Source organism: Hyperoodon ampullatus (genome assembly GCF_949752795.1).
Source record: "Hyperoodon ampullatus genome assembly, chromosome: 11".
In the NCBI taxonomy this organism is placed as follows: domain Eukaryota; kingdom Metazoa; phylum Chordata; class Mammalia; order Artiodactyla; family Ziphiidae; genus Hyperoodon; species Hyperoodon ampullatus.
Window position 1 is genome coordinate 100,407,573 of NC_136924.1, and position 23,437 is coordinate 100,431,009.

The following is a 23,437-nucleotide window of genomic DNA, read 5'->3' on the forward strand; positions in this document are numbered from 1 at the left end:
CTGACCTCTAAATAAAAAGAAGATTAAAAAAATGATCTCAAAGAATGCTAGTGGTAAAAGGCAAGAGCCTCTACTAAAAATCAGATGAAGTAACTTTCCTTGCATACTTTAAACACTGACCCAGTCAAGGGCCAAGTTCCTCAGTGCTTAGCTATCACCTAACAAGCCACTGAAAATCCTTTAGGGTCTGCTTCTACCTTTCTGCTAAAATTTTGCTAGCGTGGTGGTGCTATTAAAGGTGATTTTTACAATAAGAATGTATTGTATGTTATAATTACAATGTTCATAATTGAAAAAGTCAAAATTACAAAGCATGCTAGGGGAGAGCTAACAACCAGCTTATGACCACCTGCTATATGGGCATCGTGACCCTGACCTCTGTGGGGTTGAAGAGGAAACACAGGCCACGGTAGCTGAACTGCTGTCGCGGAGCCAACACGCCAGCAGGCGGGAGGAGTGTAACAGACGTGACGCAATGGAAGAGCCAGATGGCACAGAAGACCCTGTGTTCAGAAAGGGCACAGCATTAAACCACTAGTAGTCCCTGCAGTTTCTTTATCGCCTGGGACCTTGTTACAAATGCACATTCTCAGGCCCCACCCCAGACCCACTGAATCCAAAACCAGAGGCAAGGCCCATGTTTGAGTGCTGGACCAAGCCCACCCCATGATTCTGACACAAGCTCCAGTTTGAGAGCCACTGCATTAGACTGAGACCACGCAAGTGTGCAGTCTATTAGAAAAGAGAATTACCCTCAGAAAAAGCAGCTGCAGCTGGCTGACCCGCTACCTGAGTGCCCCACCCGCCTCAGATCCAACAAAGTTGGGCCTCAGCACATCTGCATGCTATAAATCTTCAGATTGTTCACTCACAGTAGGACCACAAATCTATGAACGTCAACCAGTATGATTCCCCACGCAGTGTTCCAAGACGGTGTTTAAGAGCTGACATTTCAAATGGTGATTTCTGGCTCCATCACCCACGAGGTCTTGACCAAGAGAAAAATCACATAATCTCTCTAAATGACGTTTCATCATCTAGAAAATGGAGATAACAATAGTATCTACATTTCCTAGGGGTTCTGTAAAGATTAAATGAGAAACTGCATAAAAATTGCATTAATGCAACTAGAGATTATCATACTAAATGAAATTAAGTCAGAAAGAGAAAGATAAATATATGATATCACTTATCTGTAGAATCTAAAATATGACACAAATGAACCTATCTGCAAAACAGAAACAGAATCACAGACATAGAGAACAGACTGGTGGTTGCCAAGGGGGAGAGGCTTGGGGGAGGGATGGAGTGGGAGGTTGGGGTGAGCAGATGTAGGCTTTTATATATAGAACGGATCAACAACAGGGCCTACTGTACAGCAGAGAACTACATTCAATATCCTGTGATAAACCATCATGGAAAAGAATACAAAAGAAAGAATGTGTGTGCGTGTGTGTGTGTATATATATATATATATAACTGAATCACCTTGTACAGCAGCAATTAACACAACACTGTAAATCAACTCTACTTCAACTTAAAAAATACTACATCAGAAGAGTGCCTGGCACATATGAAATACTAAATAAATGTTAGTTATTGCTAAGTTCTTGTTAATTTTCTTACATACATGATGATGAAAATGCAGAAAACTAAATGATCATAAAATATTACCTTTCAGGACTTCCCTGGTGGCTCAGTGGTTAAGAATCCGCCTGCTAATGCAGGGGACACAGGTTCGAGCCCTGGTCCGGGAAGATCCCACATGCTGTGGAGCAACTAAGCCCGTGCGCTCTAGAGTCCTCAAGCCACAACTATTCAAGCCCACGTGCCTAGAGCCCGTGCTCCACAACCAGAGAAGCCACCGCTACCAAGAGTAGCCCCCGCTCACCACAGCTAGAGAAAGCCCACGCGCAGCAACGAAGACCCAACACAGCCAAATAAATAAAATAAATATATAAATAAATAAATAAAATACAAAAAAAAGTTCTAAAAAAAAAAAAACATTACCTTTCAGCTAAGAAATGGTAAATTTATTTATAATCTTGCACTAAAAAGTAGGATAGTGGCCTATACTGTTAGTCAATAGTTAGTGTCTAAAATTGTTAAATCAAGAAATAGTGGAATGAGGATATTACTTAGAACTATAAATGCCAGAAAAGACAAGTAAAAGAATGAAACATCTCTTAGGAGTGGTGCTGGTGTGAAGAACAGTGCAGCAGGGCTCACCTTTTTAAAAATAAAACTTTTAGTGCTATTTCCTTTTCAAATATGTGCATGTATTATTTTAATAAAGATAAAAACTTAAATACCTGTTCCATAAAGCAGGGGTCAGCAAACTTTTTCCATAAAGGGCCAGAGAGTAAATATGTTAGGTGTTGCAGGTTATATGATCTCTGTCACTACTTCACTTTGGCATTTTAGCATGAAAGTAGCCATAGACAATACATAAATGAATGGGCGTGGTTGTGTCCCAATAAAACTTTATTACACAAATGAACTTATTTACAAAACAGAAAGAGACTCACAGACTTAGAAAACAAACTTATGGTTGCCAGGGAGGGAGGCCGGCGGGGAGGGATAGATTGGGAGTTTGGGACTGACATATACACACGGCTATATTTAAAATGGATAACCAACAGGGACCTACTGTATAGCACAGGGAACACTGCCCAATATTCAGTAATAACCTAGATGGGAAAAGAAATTGAAAAAGAATAAATACATGTATATGTATTACTGAATCACTTTGCTGTACACCTGAAACTAACACAACACTGTTAATCAACTAGGCTCCAATATAAAATAAAAATTTAGGGACTTCCCTGACGGTCCAGTGGTTAAGACTCGGCACTTCCACTACAGGGGACATGGGTTCAATCCCTGGTCAGGGAACTAAGATCCTGCGTGCCACACAGCATGGCCAAAAATAAATAAATAAAATAAAAACTAAGAAACAAACAAAAACTTTATTACAAAAAGAGGTGGCAGATTTGGCCCATAGGTCACGGAGTGGGATACTAAAAAGTTGTAGGTGAACAGGATATTCACAAAGTTTCAAATGAGAACCTATCTGGTTATCTGTTAAAAACAAGGGTATACACTGCAAATGTGCTAATGCCACTGAACTGCATGCTTAAAAATGGTTAAAATGATAAATTTTACATTATGTACATTTTACCACAATTTTAAAAAAGGAGGGGAATAGCTTAACACAGAAAAGATTTCTATCTCACTCACGAAAGATTTAATACAGTCTGGCAGCCCTGTCCATCTTATAGCTATGCCGTCTGGCATGTGTGACCCCTGAGGTCATCGCTGCAGGAGTAGGCAGAGCTGGAGCACTCACACCGGCTCATAGCTGCCTTAGCTGTGACATGCATCACTCTGGTCACAGTTCCCTAGACAGAACTAGTCACATGGCCCCAGAGGCTGGGAAATGTAAGAAGGCATTTAAATATTTGGTGAGTACTGTCTCTACCACATCCATTTCTCCCCACTCCAGTAGGAGCCCCTAGAAGGTGGGGGGTTCTTCCTGACTCTCTGTGGCACCCCCAGGGCCTAGCATAGTACCTTGCTCATAGTAGGTGGTCAGGAAGGGAAGTGTCTGAATATTAAATGAACGGATACACCAGTGAATGAAATACATAATGCAGGATATATAGACAAAGTATATATTTTAATTCTAGAAACTAATTTTATAAGGCAACAGTTACACTTCTCACATTAAAAAAGCAATTTGTTTCTACTTTTCTAAACAATCTTATAAGATTCAATATATTGGGCTTCCCTGGTAGCACAGTGGTTGAGAGTCCGCCTGCCGATGCAGGGGACACAGGTTCGTGCCCGGGTCCGGGAGGATCCCACATGCCGCAGAGCGGCTGGGCCCGTGAGCCATGGCCGCTGGGCCTGCGTGTCCGGAGCCTGTGCTCCGCAGCGGGAGAGGCCACAACAGTGAGAGGCCCGCATACCGCAAAAAAAAAAAAAAAAAAGATTCAATATATTGAAAAAACGACAAAACCAGTCTCTGTCCATAGACTAAAACATGGAATTATTCTTTTTTAAAAAAAATTTATTTACTTATTTTTTGGCCACGTTGGGTCTTTGTTGCTGCGTGCGAGCTTTTCTCTAGCTGCAGCGAGCGGGGGCTACTCTTCGTTGCGGTGCGCGGGCTTCTCATTGCAGTGGCTTCTCTTGTTGTGGAGCACGGGCTCTAGGCACGCAGGTTTCAGTAGTTGTGACTCACGGGCTCTAGAGCGCAGGCTCAGTAGTTCTGGCGCATGGGCTTAGTCGCTCCATGGCATGTGGGATCTTCCTGGACCAGGGCTTGAACCCATGTCCCCTGCATGGGCAGGTGGATTCTTAACCACTGCGCCACCAGGGAAGCCCTGAAATTGTTCTTTTTGCCAGTTTTAACTTTGGAAAAAATGCCTACTGCTCCGCCTCCCTTTCTTTTTTTTTTTTTTTTTTTGCGGTACGCAGGCCTCTCACTGCCGTGGCCTCTGCCGTTGCGGAGCACAGGCTCCGGACGCGCAGGCTCAGCGGCCATGGCTCACGGGCCCAGCCGCTCCGTGACATGTGGGATCCTCCCAGACCGGGGCACGAACCCGTGTCCCCTGCATCGGCAGACGGACTCTCAACCACTGCGCCACCAGGGAAGCCCCTCCGCCTCCCTTTCTAAAACTGTCCACAAACCATTTTCCTGTTATAAAATTAAAATCTTTATTGTAGAAAGCTTTAAACATATCAAAAATATGGGAAGAAGTAAAATGTGGCTGGATCCCCACCAGCAACAGATAGCTGTTATCTTCTTCACATATGACTGTGCTTGTATATGTGTGTTTTATGTGTATGTACATGCGTATCTGTTAAACCAAAGTAGATTCCCAATGTATCAGGCGTATCTTACGCAGGACCTCAAGTCTTGGCCCTGCCTGTCTCTTGAGGCCTCAGACCACTGTCTCCACCCTGGCTGCCATTAGGAGGACCACATACGCAAGGGCACAACCCTACTGCCCCTACTTCCTGCTCACAGGGATGCCTCTTACCTCCCACCCTTGGCCTCCCTCCTGCATTTGAGGTGTGAGAACCCGTGGGACCCACCTGATGCCCACACATGCACAATCTGCACATCTGGGGGAGGTGATGTACCACGGGGCAAACCTCTTACCAGGGAGACAAAGGCGCTGAGGAGTAAATCCTCTCCTCCCCTCATTTAGGTGGCTGTCCTGGGGTGTGGCTCTTTATACCTCCTCCAGGGAGAGAGCTTAAGGAAACCAAGCAATCAGCTGTCCTTGTTACCAAGGGGTGGCCAGCTTGGAAATGCACGCTTGAACTGACTTCATCTTCCATCTCTCCTCAATCCCCTTTTCCTTCACTTCTGCTTCCTGGAATTGCATTTCCTAAAAAATAATAGCACATAAGCTTTTGCCTCAAGCTCTAGGTCCTGGGGTCCCCAGGCCTAGCAGATACTAGGGGTGCTGTGCTAACTATCCCATCAGCTCTCACCGCAACAGCACATGCCCAGCCTAACTTCCACACGCCAACACCTGCATCTCTGCCTGTGGGCTTGCTTGGCATCGGGCCCATTCTGCACCTGTTCAGGGTAAGCCGCAAGTACCAGAGAACGGATGCCCCTGGAGCAGCCCTCAGTGACTGACGGGAGCTGGCATTTAAAGACCCTAGATTTCTCACCCCTTCTGTAGGATAAGCTAAGCCGTGAGTTCTGCGCTGGCTCCAGGCTCCTGGTGGAATCAGCTTGGGTTGCACCCTTTGGTGACTGCCTTTTCCGTCCCTTCTCACTGCCTCTCTGTTCTCCCAGTATGCCTTGAGGTCAGTCCCCAAATACACTACTTGCACTTGGAGAAAAAATGGAAGGGGGCAAAAGACACCCCCACAATGGAGAAATCTGGCAGCCACCTTAACCAAGCAGTCAAACATAATAATATCACCAACATCTCTACCAATCTAATCATGGCTCTAATCATGAGGAAATAATCAGACAAGTTGAAATCTACCAGGCCTGAACTCTTCAAAAATATCGGTGCCTCAAAAAACAAAACAAAGCAAAACAAAAAGGATAGTGAACTCTTCTAGATTAAAGGAGACTAAAGAGACAGGACAACACACTGTGTGACCCTTTATAGGATTTTAGATCAGAAAAAAAAAATCTGTAAAGGATATGACTAAGGCAATGGGGGAAATCTGATGATGAACTGCATATTGGACAATGGTTCTGTATCACTGTTACAGATACTGAGTGTGATAACTCTATCATGATCATACAGGAGAATGAACTTGTTGCTAGGAGATACATGATGAAGTATTAGAAAAAACTGTCATGTTTTCTGCAACTTACTCTCAAATCATTCAACTAATAAAATGTGTGCATGTGTAAAGACAGGGAGAGAAAGAGATAAAATAACAAACCTATGAATCTAGGTGAAGGATATGCAGGCATTCATTGTATAACTTTCCTAGAGGCTTCAAATTTTTCAAAATAAAATGTTAGGAAAGACTTCCTGATAGCCAAAGTTATGGCAGCTACATAAATCTAAATATCCCAATACATCTGCCAAAACCTATATGCACCAACAAAAGGAACAAATAAAATCACAAATATCCTGTATCTCCTAACATAATTAGAAGACTGAAAATGGAAGTTTCAAATTGCCTAGAAGTAAAAATATATATATATCAATTTCTGGTGGAGATAGTTCTCGAACTCTCATCTCGACTTTTTGAGGAGAGCAAGGTGGGACCCAGATGGGAAGAGAAATGCATAGAAGGGAGAAGAGGAGGATGCAGACCCCAAGATAGAACTAAAATCACTCCCGGAAAAAGAAGACCCCACTAGGTATGAAGATACCGACGAAACGTTCTGGGAGATGAGTGCAGCCTCTGGAGAAAGAGCCAAGTGTATGTACAACTCGGTGAGGCAGAACTGGCAAGGCGGGGCTTCTGAGAAGAAGGAAAAGGAATGACGGATGCCCTTTGAGACTGTCCTGTGAAGGGCAAAATTTAGGATCCTATAAGACAAGAGAACATTTAAAAGTCAAAGGAGGGCTTCCCTGGTGGCTCAGTGGTTAAGAATCCGCCTGCCAATGAGGGGACACGGGTTCGAGCTCTGGTCCAGGAAGATCTCACATGCCACAGAGCAACTAAGCCCATGCGCCACAACTACTGAGCCTGTGCTTTAGAGCCCGCGAGCTGTAACTACTGAAGCCCAAGCGCCTAGAGCCTGTGCTCCACAACAAGAGAAGCCACCGCAAAGAGAAGTCCGTGCACCGCAAAGAACAGTAGCCCCTGCCTGCCACCACTAGAGAGAAAGCCGGGGCCCAGCAACGACAAGCCAACGCAGCCAAAATGTAAATAAATAATAAAATTACTAAAAGAATAGGAAACACTCGAAGAAGGAATCTTGTAAATCACCCCGAACTGTCAATCCTGTTCACAAAATGCAAAATTAGATATAAAAAAGAACTTAAGATAGTTCAATAGTGAACTTAAGATAGTTCAAAAGAAATTAAATAATCTGAAAAAGAAGAAAAAATAAAAGATTGAAAATAACAAAGGAGCTTCAGGGTCCTGGGGGAAAACATCAAAATGGCTAACACATATAATCAAAGTCCCAAACGAAAAGGTTAAAGAGAATGGGGATAAAAGTTTTTTTTAAATAATGGCTCAAATTTTCCCAAATTGGGTGAAAAGCATAAGTTTATAGATTTAGGAAGATCTGCAAATCTCAAAGCAGGATAAACACAAAGGAAATCACACTTAGATACACCATAGGCAAAATGCTAAAAACCAAAAATAAAGAGAAAACCTTAGAAGCAGTCAGAAAAAAATGGCACATTGTATACAGAGCAACAATGTGAATGATGGCTCCACTATGAGTTAAAAAAACATACTTAGGAGTAATTTTAATGAACAATGCATAAGACCTCTTCAAACTATAAAACAGTACCAGAAGAAATTAAAGACCTAAATTAAACAGGAGATGCACCACGTTCATACATTTGAAGACTCTATACTGTTAATATGTAAATTCTTCCCAAATTGATCTAAAGATTCAATGCCATTGCAATCATAATCCCACGAGACTTTTTTTAGAAACTGTTAAGATGATGATTCTAACATTTATGTGGAAAATGCAAAGGATCTAAACTAAACAAATCAAACTTGAAAAACAACAAAGTTGTTGACCTACACTGCACAACTTCAAGACTTACTATAGGGCTTCCCTGGTGGTGCAGTGGTTAAGAATCCACCTGCCCATGCAGGGGACATGGGTTCGAGCCCTGGTCCGGGAAGATCCTACATGCCATGGAGCAACTAAGCCCGTGCGCCATAACTACTGAGGCTGTGCTCTAGAGCCCGCGAGCCACAACTACTGAAGCCCGCGCACACAGAGCCCACGCTCCGCAACAAGAAAAGCCACCGCAATGAGAAGCCCATGCACCGCAACAAAGAGTAGCCCCCACTCGCTGCAACTAGAGAAAGCCCACAAACAGCAACAAAGACCCAACGCAGCCAAAAATAAATAAATAAATGAATAAATGTATTTATTTATTTATTTTAAAAAAAGATCTACTATAATTAAAACAGGGTGGTACTGACATAAGGACTGATCAACGGAACAGAAGAGTCCAGACATCAACTGCCATGTATACAGTCATCTGAATGTCAACAAAGGTACCAATGCAGTAAAATGGCATTTTCAACAAATGATACTGGAACAACTGGATATCTGTATGGGAAGAACATTTAATATTCTTCACAAAATAATTTTCACACCATTCACAAAAACTAGAGATGGATCATAGGCCTAAACATGAAAGCTAAAACTATAAAATTTCTACAAGAAAATACATGTGTACCTTCACAACCTGGAGGTAACCAAGATTTCTTACTTAGGACTCAGAAAGCAATAATTATAAAAGAAAAAATGAAAAATATGACTACATCAAAATGTAAAACTTTGCTTATCAAAAACAGCTCTAAGAAAATGAATAGGCAACCACGAAGACTGATATCCAGGATATAAAAAGGACATATAAAGAACTCCTACAACTCAATAATAAAAAGACAATTAACCCAATCTTAAATGGGCAAAAGATTTGAGCAGGCATTTCACAAAGGAAGATATAAAAATGTCAATAAACACAGGAAAAAGTGCTCAACATCATTAGTAATCAAGGACTAAAATTAAAACCAACCATAATGACATACCACTCTACACCCACTAGAATGGCTAAAAATAAAGACTGACAACACTAAAAGTTGGCAAGGATGTGAAGTAACCAGAATGCTCATACACTGTTGGCAGCAAACAGGCTGATAAAACTACTCAGCTATAAACACATGGTACCCTTCATGAAAAAAGAATGACTTGAAGATGAAGCCGGCATTCCAGAGTTTAGAGCAGCAGGCCACAGAGGATTAGTCCCAGGCCTTGAACCCTAATGGTTCTTTATATACCTTGGATATCAGTTCCTTGTCAAACAGGTGTCACAGCTTGTCTATTCATTTTCTTAGTTACCTTAAATGAGAAGTTTTCAATTTTGATGTAATCCAATTTATCTTTTTTTTCCCCCAGTGGTTATTGCTTTCTAAGTCTTGTCTAAGAAACCTTTGCACACCTCCAGATCATGACGATATTCTTCCATATTTTCTTCTAGAAGCTTTATGGTTTTATCATTTTTGAAACAAATCTGACAATTTCTTTAGAAATTAAACATGCATTTGCCATATGACCCAAGAATTCTTCTGATAGGTGTTTTTCCAAAGAAATAAAAACGTATAACCAAAAAAAAAAAAGACTTTTGGGGGGGTGAGGGTTAAGAGCCTTAGCTAAGATAGTGGCTGTAAGCACGAAATTGATGAATTCAAGATATTAAGAAGATTGGCAAAAATGTTTTTTATTCTCATCTATTTCCTTATCACCTAAAAGCATTTCTAATTATATGTGGAGGAAGGAGTAAAGAGGAAAGAAGGCACGCTACATAAGGATAGTTTCCTCTTTTGTCTGACCTCATCTTTATTAAAGACAGGGCAGGGCATTATCATGAAGGGTTAAATAAGCCACCTTTAAAAGCTTAAAACTTTAGTTTGTAAACGTGGGAGAGCAATGGAAATTTTAGGCTGAGAATTAAAGGTCTGTGTCAGCAGCGAATAACTGATGGAGAGAGCAGCTGGAGTCTACGTTACAACAGTCCAGAGAGGAAGTGACAGAGGCTCAACCAAGAAAACAGCCACGGAGAGAGAGGGTGGACTCTGGATTTGCATCACAGGCAGAAGTGACCAAGCTCAGTGACCGGTGAAGTTCTGACTGTGCAGATCAAGAAGAACAGGACAGGGCTTCCCTGGTGGCGCAGTGGTTGAGAGTCCGCCTGCCGATGCAGGGGACACGGGTTCGTGTCCTGGTCTGGGAGGATCCCACATGCCGCGGAGTGGCTGGGTCCGTGAGCCATGGCCGCTGAGCCTTGCGCGTCCGGAGCCTGTGCTCCGCAACGGGAGAGGCCACAGCAGTGAGAGGCCCGCGTACCACAAAAAAAAAAAAAAAAAAAAAGAAGAACAGGACTGGGTATCAAAATTCTTTATTTTCATTTATGTACGTGCTACTCTCATGTTCGTAATACTTCTTTCAAAATTTAGCAAGAGTAGAAAAAGAACTATTTAAGTAAAAAGAAGGAAACAGATCTCAAAATGTCATCTCTTCCTTGAAGCCTTACACACCTCACTACACTCTCAACAGAATTAACCCTATGTTCCCATAGCATTTAGACATTTATCACAGCACTCCATAACCCACACTCCGTATACTAACTACCGAATCTCCAGGACTGAGCAGAGTCCCTACCCAGCTTGCAGAAAAAAGAGCATTTTAGCTTTATTTTAGTTCCTCTTCGCTTCAAAACTGCCAGAACGTTATTAAAAATGAATACCTTGAGGAGCTGCCCTGGTGGCGCAGTGGTTGAGAGTCCGCCTGCCAATGCTAGGGGACGCGGGTTCGTGCCCCGGTCCGGGAGGATCCCACATGCCGCGGAGCGGCTGGGCCCGTGAGCCATGGCCGCTGGGCCTGCGCGTCCGGAGCCTGTGCTCCGCAACGGGAGAGGCCACAACCGCATACCGCAAAAAAAAGTAAGTAAGTAAATAAATAAATAAAATAAAATAAATGAATACCCTGAGTGGAAAAATGTTAAAAATCACAGAAGTTGAATCAATATCCCCACTAGGCTTTCTGCCCTTGAATAACTAAATTGGTTACACAGTCCATTCTCACTATTCATGATACTCATGTTCTACAGTTACCATGAACACTCAATAATCCAATACCGAGCCACTGCTCTTAGCAGAAATACAGGCCTAGGTTCCTGCGAGCCTCCAGCACTACATTTTCATCGACCAGTCAATACAAAAGCTTGCTTTGCCTGCTTCTGTCTATTAAAGGCACCCTATTTAGTATGTATTGTTGATGCATAACTACTGAAATCACAGCCAACAGCACATAACTCAGGCCCGAACAAAGCTCATCTAAGAGAAGCTTGCCGTGCGTGTCTCTGTAAGGCACATCACAGCCACCCTGCACTTAGGAACACCACACAGCACTTCAGCACTAAGCTTGGAGAACATTCTAAACCGTGAAATCACAGCAACATGGATGGACTTGGAGGGCACTGTGCTAAGTGAAATAAGTCAGAGAGACAAAGACAGATACTGCATGATATCACTTATATGTGGAATCTAAAAAACACAACAAACTAGTGAACAAAACAAAAAAGAAGCAGACTTACAAATACAGAGAACAAACCAGTGGTTACCAGTGGGGAGAGGGAAGAAGGGAGGGGCGAGAGTGGGGCAGTGGAACTTCTGAACGCTGTAAAGAACTATAGAATTTAAAGAATCCCTCATTCAATTTTTAAAAAATGCGTTAAAGAAAGAAAGTGGAATCACTAACGAAAAGCATAAAACTGTGGCACTAAACATGCCACAACAAGGACGCAGGTTTACAGTGTGAGCGGAGACAAGAAGGCAGGGGGACGCCTTGCTGGACCTGAGCTGGGGACGGGCGCGTTGGCCCTGCTATCTACTTGGAGGCTCCCGAGGAGTGTTAGCCGGGCCGTGCATCCGCAAATAACGGAGATGAACTGGGCGTGCTCGGAGGTCAGACGCCTCTCTCCCACAGCTCTCAGTCACCTTCTTCATGCGCTCATCTCCGAGTCCACCCGGTTCCTATCACGCGCCAACAGGTCTTGGCGGCATCGCTGATGACACCCGCACACCGACGCTTCTCTGCCTGTGACCACCACAGCCGACGGCCGAGCAAGTGCTGAGCCGAGGACAGAAACCCTGGCAAACTTCCTGCAAGACAGCTGACCCGACGCCACTGGACACGACCTGGTCCGATCCCAGAGTTCAATGTTGGGAGAAGGGTTTTAAGTTGACTGTGCCTCCGACTCTGAGTTCCGTGGAGGAATAGACCTCAAAAGGTCTCGGAAGCCAAAAGGTGCAAAAACCCAAATGCCCATCGACTGACGGAGAAACACAACATGGTCTCTCCCTACGCTGAACTAGTATCATTCGGCCGTAAAAAGGGGCGAGTGCCGACCACTGCTACTGCGGACGAACCCCGAGGACCTAGGCCGCGCGCAAGGAGCCGCCCACGAGAGGACGAACGCCGTCTGACTGCACTGAGGTGAACTATCCTGGCCCCGCAAACTCAGAGACAGAAAGCGGCCCGGTGGGGCTGGGCAGAGGGACAGGAGAAGCGTCTGCTACGAGCTCGGGATTTCCTTCCGGGGCGATGAAACGCTCTGCAATTGGACAGCGGTGATGGCGGCCCAATCCCCTGACTAAAAACCACTCAACTGGTCTCTTTAGAAGGATGAATTTAGTCGTATGTGAATTCTCTCTCAATTTTTAAAGAAAGGTCTAGAAAGGCTGAAGACGCGCTCACCTGTCAAATCCCTCCTAAACGGTTAACTCCTTCCCCGCCGTAGCCTCTCCCGCCCGGCAGCCCAGCCGCGGACACCCTCCATCCCCGCCCGCGGGCACCAAATACCCCGCGGCCCAGTCCCCGCCCCGCCCGTCCCGGCGCCCTCGGGCCCCAGCGCCCTCGCGGTTCAGCACACGCTGCTGGGCCTAGGACCATTGGGCCGGGACTCCCAAGACGAGCTCCCCACCCGGCGGAGACCCCACTCACGAACCTCGGCCACGCAGCGCGCACGAAGCTCCGTCCCGACTGAACGCGGGCAAGGGCGCTCGCGCACAGCCGCGCAGAGGACGCTGGGAAGGAGGTCCAGGCGGGAGAGCGCGCCTGGCTGGGGTGGGCTGAACGCGGAGAAGAGCGCTCCGGCACGACCGCGCAGAGGACGCTGGGGAAAAGGTCCGGGCCGCTCTGCCCCGGGCCATAACTGCGTGAACGCGCGGAAGGGCCCTCGGAAGAAGGTTCGACCGAAAATGTGCCGGGCCGCTGCCGGGCACAGGAAGAGGAGCCGCAAGTCAAGTCGGAGGGGGAGCAGAGCCGTCTGTCGAAAGCCGCAAAAGCAAGCTAACAGCGCGAACCTGACCTCCGTGCCGCCGCTCCCTCCGCTTGGCTTCCGCGGACCCTGCGCTGCTGGGATCTCTGCTGCCCCCTGGCGGCCGGCGAGCTCGCCCGGCCTCGTGGCGCCGCCCTCAGCGCTCCCAGCCCGGCAGCCCGAGCCCGACGAGGGGCGGCAGGACCGCTCGGCGCCGCTCAGTGCCCCTAGGCTGCTGCGGGAGAGGACCGTTCCCCTGCATCCTGCTAAGGCCGGTCGTCAGAGCGCGGCCTGGATCGCAGGCCGAGGAGCCCGCCGGCCCAGGCCGCGCCCGCTCCCGCCCGGCACACGCCAGTCACCGCCCCGCACACATCCCCGTCTCCGTCCCGGCTCCACACGCCCACCTCCCCGCACTCCCCCCCCAACCCCCGCCCCCGGGTCTGCAGGGCTCCCAGGCGCTCGCGTCGGGAGACGCTGCGTGGCGACCTGCGCTCGGGACGTCTTACAGCACCGAGCAAAGCAAGATTAAAAAGTTGTCATCGCGACTCCGAGCTGATTGCGGAAAACTCCAACAAAATCAGTCTCTGCGTTTTCCACCTGTTGCCCCGGCGCCCTTCTAGCCGCGCGGACCCCGATGTGAGCAGCAAAGCCCCGGGCGAGTCACTTCCTGCTGGGCTGACTGCTCACTCCTCCCGGGAACACCCCCCGCCCCCGCCACCCCCAATGCATTTGGTAAAGAAAGGAATGTTGGCTTCCAAATGGTGCTGGGACAGTTACTGTTTGGGGTTATATTCCTTATCAAAATATGCACTGAAATAAATTACAGCTGAATTCAAGGGCGAAATGTTAAATACACGCAGATACACATAAAACAAAGTAAAAAACATATGCAGAAGAATATCCGACCTCAGAACGCAGAAAAAAGCTTTCTAACTATAAAAGCTGATAAAGTAATCATGAAGTAAAAGATGGATAACTGTAGCTACCTACATTCAACTTTTTTAGCTTCTGGAAGTAGAAAATAAACAAGAAAAAGGGGTAAATATTATTGACATGTATGGTGAAGAGAATTCATATATAAAAACTTCTAACAACTCAGGAAATATAGACAAATGAAGTGAGTGGATATTTCACAAAAGGAGAAAGATAATAAATAGGAAAAAAGGTTTAACTTTAATAAAACCAAAAAGCATACATATTAAAATAAGTATATAAATATAGATGCAAAAATCCTCAACAAAATACTGGCAAACAATCCAACAACACATTAAAAGGATCATACACCATGATCAAGTGGAATTTATCCCAGAGATGCAAGAATTCTTCAATATATGCAAATCAATCAATGTGATACACCATATTAATAAACTGAAGAAGAAAAACCATATGATCATTTCAATAGATGCAGAAAAAGCTTCTGACAAAATTCAACACCCATTTATGATAAAAACTCTCCAGAAAGTGGGCACAGAGGGAGCCTACTTCAACAAAATAAAGGCCATATACGACAAACCCACAGCAAACATCATTCTCAGTGGTGAAAAGCTGAAAGCATTTCCTCTAAGTTCAAGAACAAGACAAGGATGTCCACTCTCACCACTATTATTCAACATAGATTTGGAAGTCCTAGCCACGGCCATCAGAGAAGAAAAAGAAATAAAAGGAATACAAACTGGAAAAGAAGAAGTAAAACTGTCACTGTTTGCAGATGACATGATACTATACATAGAGAATCCTAAAGATGCCACCAGAAAACTGCTAGAGCTAATCAATGAATCTGGTAACGTTACAGGATACAAAATTAATGCACAGAAATCTCTTGCATTCCTATACACTAATGATGAAAAATGTGAAAGAGAAATTAAGAAAACACTCCCATTTACCATTGCAACAAAAAGAATAAAATACCCAGGAATAAACCTACCTAGGGAGACAAAAGACCTGTATGCAGAAAACTATAAGACACTGATGAAGACTATACTACAAAGCTACAGTAATCAAGACAGTATGGTACTGGCACAAAAACAGAAAGATAGATCAATGGAACAGGATAGAAAGCCCAGAGATAAACCCACGGACATATGGTCACCTTATCTTTGATAAAGGAGGCAGGAATGTACAGTGGAGAAAGGACAGTCTCTTCAATAAGTGGTGCTGGGAAAACTGGATAGGGACATGTAAAGGTATGAGATTAGATCACTCCCTAACACCATACACAAAAATAAGCTCAAAATGGATTAAAGACCTAAATGTAAGGCCAGACACTATCAAACTCTTAGAGGAAAACATAGGCAGAACACTCTATGACATAAATCACAGCAAGATCCTTTTTGACCCACCTCCTAGAGAAATGGAAATAAAGACAAAAATAAACACATGGGACCTAATGAAACTTAAAAGCTTTTGCACAGCAAAGGAAACCATAAACAAGACCAAAAGACAACCCTCAGAATGGGAGAAAATATTTGCAAATGAAGCAACTGACAAAGGATTAATCTCCAAAATTTATAAGCAGCTCATGCAGCTCAATAACAAAAAAACAAACAACCCAATCCAAAAATGGGCAGAAGACCTAAATAGACATTTCTCCACAGAAGATATACAGACTGCCAACAAACACATGAAAGAATGCTCAACATCTTTACTCATTAGAGAAATGCAAATCAAAACTACAATGAGATATCATCTCACACCAGTCAGAATGGCCATCATCAAAAAATCTAGAAACAATAAATGCTGGAGAGGGTGTGGAAAAAAGGGAACACTCTTGCACTGCTGGTGGGAATGTGAATTGGTACAGCCACTATGGAGAACGGTATGGAGGTTCCTTAAAAAACTACAAATAGAACTACCATATGACCCAGCAATCCCACTACTGGGCATATACCCTGAGAAAACCATAATTCAAAAAGAGACATGTACCAAAATGTTCATAGCAGCCCTATTTACAATAGCCCGGAGATGGAAACAACCTAAGTGTCCATCATCGGATGAATGGGTAAAGAAGATGTGGCACATATATACAATGGAATATTACTCAGCCATAAAAAGAAATGAAATTGAACTATTTGTAATGAGGTGGATGGACCTAGAGTCTGTCATACAGAGTGAAGTAAGTCAGAAAGAGAAAGACAAATACTGTATGCTGACACATATATATGGAATTTAAGAAAAAAAAATGTCATGAAGAACATAGGGGTAAGACAGGAATAAAGACACAGACCTAATAGAGAATAGACTTGAGGATATGGGGAGGGGGAAGGGTAAGCTGTGCCAAAGCGAGAGAGAGGCATGGACATATATACACTACCAAACGTAAGGTAGATAGCTAGTGGGAAGCAGCCGCATAGCACAGGGAGATCAGGTCGGTGCTTTGTGACTGCCTGGAGGGGTGGGATAGGGAGGGTGGGAGGGAGATGCAAAAGGGAGGGGATATGGGAACATATGTATATGTATAACTGATTAAATTTGTTATAAAGCAATAAATAAATAAATAAATAAATAAATAAATAAATAAATAAATAATCCTTTTAGTACCAAGGGTCACATGGAGTTCCCTCCCCCTAAATCTAGGCAGGCTCTCTCACTGCGTGGTGAATTAAAGCATTGAGGAGTACTTCTGTGCTTAAGAGACTGTCAGCTTCCACTTCTGATCTCTTGGACCACTCATCTGGGAGCCTTGAGTCCAACAACCCAGCTGAAGAGACCACAGGTAGAGGCCCTAGACAGACACCATGAAAATAGAGAGGGCCCAGCTGCATCTAGCCTTGCAGCTGTCCCCATCGAGAGACTCAACATTCGAGTGAGGCTGTCCTGGACCATCCAGACAGGACCAGCCACCAGCTGAGGACCACCAAGTGACCCCAGTCAATGTCACATAGAGCAGGAGAGTTGCTCAGCCAAGCTCTGCCTGAATTTTTGACTCACAAAATCTTGAGCCATAATAAAATGGTGGTTGTCTTATGCCACTGGGTTTGGTCCTAGTTTTTCACACAGCAATAAGTAACAGAACAGGATGAGCATGGACTCATCCTGCATCTGGGGCTCTGTAGTGTAGTTGAATAGTGTCCCCCCCAAATTCATGTCCACCTGGAACCTCAAAATGGGCCTTATTTGGAAGTAGGGTCTTTGCAGATATAATTAAGGTAAGGATGGAAATGCAATTTTACTGGTAGATCCTAGTCCAATGACAAGTGTTTTCATAAGAGACAGAAAATGATACACAGAGACATAGAAGAAGACAGTGTGAAAGCAAAAGCAGAGATGGGAGTGATGCAACTACAAACTAAGGATCCCCAAGGAGCACCAGGAGCCACCAGAAGTTAGGAAGATACAGGAAAGGATTCTTCCCTAGAGCCTTTGGAGAAAGACTTTGGCCCAGCTGACACCTTGATATCGAACTTCTAGCCTCTAGAACTGTGAGGTAATAAATTTCTTTTGTTTTACGTCAAAAAAAAAAAAAGACACTGATGAAAGAAATTAAAGATGATACCAGCAGATGGAGAGATATACCATGTTCTTGGATTGGAAGAATCAATATTGTGAAAATGACTATACTACCCAAAGCAATCTACAGATTCAATGCAATCCCTATCAAATTACCAATGGCATTTTTTTTACAGAACTAGAAAATAAAAAAAATCTTAAAATTTGTATGGAGATACAAAAGACCCCGAATAGCCAAAGCAGTCTTGAGGAAAAACAACGGAGCTGGAGGAATCAGACTCCCTGACTTCAGACCATACTACAAAGCTACAGTAATCAAGACAATATGGTACTGGCACAAAAAAAGAAATATAGATCAATGGAACAGGATAGAAAGCCCAGAGAGAAACCCACACACCTATGGTCAACTAATCTATGACAAAGGAAGCAAGGATATATAATGGAGAAAAGACAGTCTCTTCAATAAGTGGTGCTGTGAAAACTGGACAGCTACATGTAAAAGAATGAAATTAGAACACTCCCTAACACTATACACAAAAATAAACTCAAAATGGATTAGAGACCTAAATGTAAGACCGGACACTATAAAACTCTTAGAGGAAAACATAGGAAGAACACTCTTTGACATAAATCCCAGCAAGTTCTTTTTTGATCCACCTCTTAAGAGTAATGGAAATAAAAACAAAAATAAACAAATAGGACCTAATGAAACTTAAATCTTTTTTTTTTTTTTTTTTTTTTTTTTTTTTTTTTGCGGTACGCGGGCTTCTCACTGTTGTGGCCTCTCCCGTTGCGGAGCACAGGCTCCGGACGCGCAGGCTCAGCGGCCATGGCTCACGGGCCCAGCTGCTCCGCGGCATGTGGGATCTTCCCGGACCGGGGCACGAACCCGTGTGCCCTGCATCGGCAGGCGGACTCTCAACCACTGCGCCACCAGGGAAGCCCAAACTTAAATCTTTTGCACAGCAAAGGAAACCATAAACAAGACGAAAAGACAACCCTCAGAATGGGAGAAAATATTTGCAAATGAATCGTCAGACAAAGGATTAATCTCCAAATATATAAACAGCTCATGCAGCTCAGTATTAAAAAACCAAACAACCCAATCCAAAAATGGGCAGAAGACCTAAGCAGACATTTCTTTTTTCCTTTTTTTTTTGCGGTACGCGGGCCTCTCACTGTTGTGGCCTCTCCCATTGCAGAGCACAGGCTCCGGACACACAGGCTCCGCAGCCATGGCCCACGGGCCCAGCCGCTCCGCGGCATGTGGGATCTTCCCGGACCGGGGCACAAACCCATGTCCCCTGCATCGGCAGGCAGACTCTCAACCACTGCACCACCAGGGAAGCCCCCTAAGCAGACATTTCTCCAAAGAAGACATACAGAAGGCCAAGAAGCACATGAAAAACTGCTCAACATCACTAATTATTAGAGAAATGAAAATCAAAACTACAATGAGGGCTTCCCTCGTGGCGCAGTGGTTGAGAGTCCGCCTGCCAATGCAGGGGACGGGGGTTCGTGCCCCGGTCCGGGAAGATCTCACATGTCGCGGAGCAGCTGGGCCCGTAAGCCATGGCTGCTGAGCCTGCGCGTCCGGAGCCTGTGCTCCGCAATGGGAGAGGCCACAGCAGTGAGAAGCCCGCATACCGAAAAAAAAAAAAAAAAACTACAATGAGGTATCACCTCACACCAGTTAGAATGGGCATCATCAGAAAATCTACAAACAACAAATGCTGGAGAGGGTGTGGAGAAAAGGGAACCCTTTTGCACTGTTAGTGGGAATGTAAATTGATACAGCCACTATGGAGAACAGTATGGAGGTTCCTTAAAAAACTACAAATAGAACTACCATATGACCCAGCAATCCCACTACTGGGCATATACCCTGAGAAAACCATAATTCAAAAGGAGTCATGTACCAAAATGTTCATTGCAGTTCTATTTACAATAGCCCGGAGATGGAAACAACCTAAGTGTCCATCATCGGATGAATGGGTAAAGAAGATGTGGCACATATATACAATGGAATATTACTCAGCCATAAAAAGAAACGAAATTGAGCAATTTGTAATGAGGTGGATAGACCTAGAGTCTGTCATACAGAGTGAAGTAAGTCAGAAAGAGAAAGACAAATACCGTATGCTAACACATATATATGGAATTTAAGAAAAAAAATGTCATGAAGAACATAGGGGTAAGACAGGAATAAAGACACAGACCTACTAGAGAATGGACTTAAGGATATGGGGAGGGGGAAGGGTAAGCTGTGACAAAGCGAGAGAGAGGCATGGACATATATACACTACCAAACGTAAGGTAGGTAGCTAGTGGGAAGCAGCCGCACAGCACAGGGAGATCAGATCAGTGCTTTGTGACCACCTGGAGGGGTGGGATAGGGAGGGTGGGAGGGAGGGAGACACAAGAGGGAAGAGATAAGGGAACATATGTATATGTATAACTGATTCACTTTGTTATAAAGCAGAAACTAACACACCATTGTAAAGCAATTATACTCCAATGAAGATGTAAAAAAAAAAAGCACTTAGAAATTTAAAATATGATACCTAACATAAAAATTTCACTAATAAGTTTGGAAGATAAGGTTAAAAGAAAAGTCTCAGAAAGTTGGTCGAAGAGATGGATAATAAAAGAGAAACAATATGAAAATTAAAGCATCAGTTCAAGTCCAACATCTGACAAATAGGTATTCCAGAAAGAGAGAATAAGAAAACACCTGGAAGAAATTAACACAGAGAAAACACAAAAAAACTCTTCAGACCTGAAAGACATACATCTTCATATTGAAAGGTCCCACCCCAGGCCTCAGAATGATGAATTAAAAAGGAGCTACACTGAGAAATTTTATACCATAAGAGGTAGAGGAAATATTTTAAATGAAAGTATTCAGAATGCAAACCAAAAAAGTATGTTACATACAAAGTATCAGGTTACATCAAAAGTATCAGGAATCAGACTGCATTTGGACTTCCTCCGTGCCACAACAGAAGCTAAAAGACACTAAAGATTCCAAGGGAAAATAACTTCTAACCTAGAATTCAATACCCAAATTATCAGTAAAGTGAATGAATAAGATATTTTTAGACACACATATGCTCAAAAAAAATTAACTTGTTGCCTACCTTTTCTCAGAAAGCTAGAGAAGAATGTCTCTTCTCTTCAAAACTTAAAAGGAAACTAAGAAAGAGGAAGGCACAGGACTCAGGAAACAGGATCCAACACAGAAAAAAGGCCATGAAATTCCTTAGATGATAAGAAGTGAAAATCTCAGGAAAGCAGCTGCGCAGCAGCCAGGGGACCACGAGTCTGAAGTGGAGGAGAGGACGAAGAGCCCCAGATGGAATGTCCACAGGGGGAAAAACGGTGCTGAGAGATTTATCTGACTTTTGGGATATGTGGAAAGTTGTACTGAGAAGAATTGATGAGTCCTTCCCAATTAAAAAAAAAAAAACAGAATGACAAGGGTCAACTGGCAAATGTTGAGGAGGTGCTGGAGTTGGAAAATTATCATTTGGCTACTGTCGTGGTAAAGATTGAATCAGGCAAGCATCATCAATGGATGTTAAATCTGAGGCGAAATTTGGATGAGGAGAATACTGGCATGATCTTAAACTGTCTCCCCATAGACATAAACTGCAAAGGAGGAAGGAAAAAAACAACAACAACAGTAATAATACGGTGGAGAAATTGGGCAAACCTTGACTAGGTGATCAAATTAACATCACCAGTGAGGATAGCTGGACACTGTCTCCAGATGCGATGCCCTGAGGAGGACACCGCATCCCCTCGCCGTTTTCCAACAGAGAATGCATAACCTCAGTCTAATCACAAAAAACATCAGACAAATGCAGAATGAGGAACGTTCAGTTACAAGAGAAAAAGTGTGTGTTAGGCGCAGGGGTGGTAGACACTGCCTTCTTCAAAATGTCAGTGTCAGAAAAGATGAAGGCTATGAAAATGTCCCGGGATCAGAGAGGGTAAAGAGATCTGACAAACAAATGTAGTACCCGACCCTAGACTGGATCCTGTGCTGGAGGGGGAAAATGCCGTAAAGGACGTTTTTGGCTCAGTGGATCACGCTGGAATATGGATGATCGATTACATTCTTAAATCAATGTAATCTTATGAATTTATAAAGCTGACAACTATGGTCATGTTAGAGGAGAAAAACCCTTATCCTTAGGAAATACACACTGAAGTATTTAGGGTTAAAGAGCCACGATGGATGAAACTCACCCTTTAATTATAGATAGATGGATGGATAGATACATAGATAGATAGATAGATACATAGAACACAGATAAAGCAAATGGAGTGAAGTGTTAACTATAAGGCATATCTGGGTAAAGTGTATACAGGTATTCCTTGTCCTATTTTGTTTTTAAATAAATTTATTTATTTATTTACTTACTTACTTACTTATTTTTGGCTGCATTGGGTCTTCGTTGCTGCGCGGGCTTTCTCTAGTTGTGGTAAGCGGGGATTACTCTTCGTTGTGGTGTGCGGGCTTCTCATTGCAGTGGCTTCTCTTGTTGCAGAGCACGGGCTCTAGGTGCACGGGCTTCAGTAGTTGTGGCACACGGGCTCAGTAGTTGTGGCTTGTGGGCTCTAGAGCGCAGGCTCAGTAGTTGTGGCCCACGGGCTTAGTTGCTCCGCGGCATGTAGGATCTTCCTGGGCCAGGGCTCAAACCCGTGTCCCCTGCATTGGCAGGCGGATTCTTAACCACTGCCCCACCAGGGAAGTCCTCATTGTGGTTTTGATTTGCATTTCTCTAATAATTAGCAATGTTGAGCATCTTTTCATGTGCCTGTTAGCCATCTGTATGTCTTCTTTGCAAAAATGTCTATTTAGCTCTTCTGCACATTTTTTGATTGGGTTGTTTGTTTTTTCGATATTGAGTTATTTGAGCTGTCTGTATATTTTGGATATTAACCCCTTGTCAATCACATCATTTGCCAATATTTTCTCCCATTCCACATGTTGTCTTTTCATTTTGTTGATGGTTTTCCTTTGCTGGGCATAGAAGAACAATTTTTTAAAAGGAAAGTGTTCATTTATGTAGTTAAAATGGTCTTAAGTTTCCGTGTGAGATATGTGGCTTTCTTCTGTTTTGTGTAGAGTGCTGTATAACATGTCACTTCAAAATATTTTACCAGTTAGGGGTTCCCATAGTATAGTAAAGGGTTAGTATTTCTCATTCATTCATTTATTCATCTTTCATCAAATAAATATTGATTAAGCCATTCCTATGTGAAAGACACCAATGCAGGCAGTGAGGATGGAGCGAAGAACAAAGTCCAGGATCCCACGGAGCTTGTACCCTAGAAGGCAGAGAAAGGGCGAGCAAGCAAACAAATACACGGTATGGCTGGTAGAAGGAAGGGCTATGACGAAGGCTGAGGCAGGAGCTAGCATGATGAGAACGGTGGTGCTGTTTAGATGGAGTGATGAT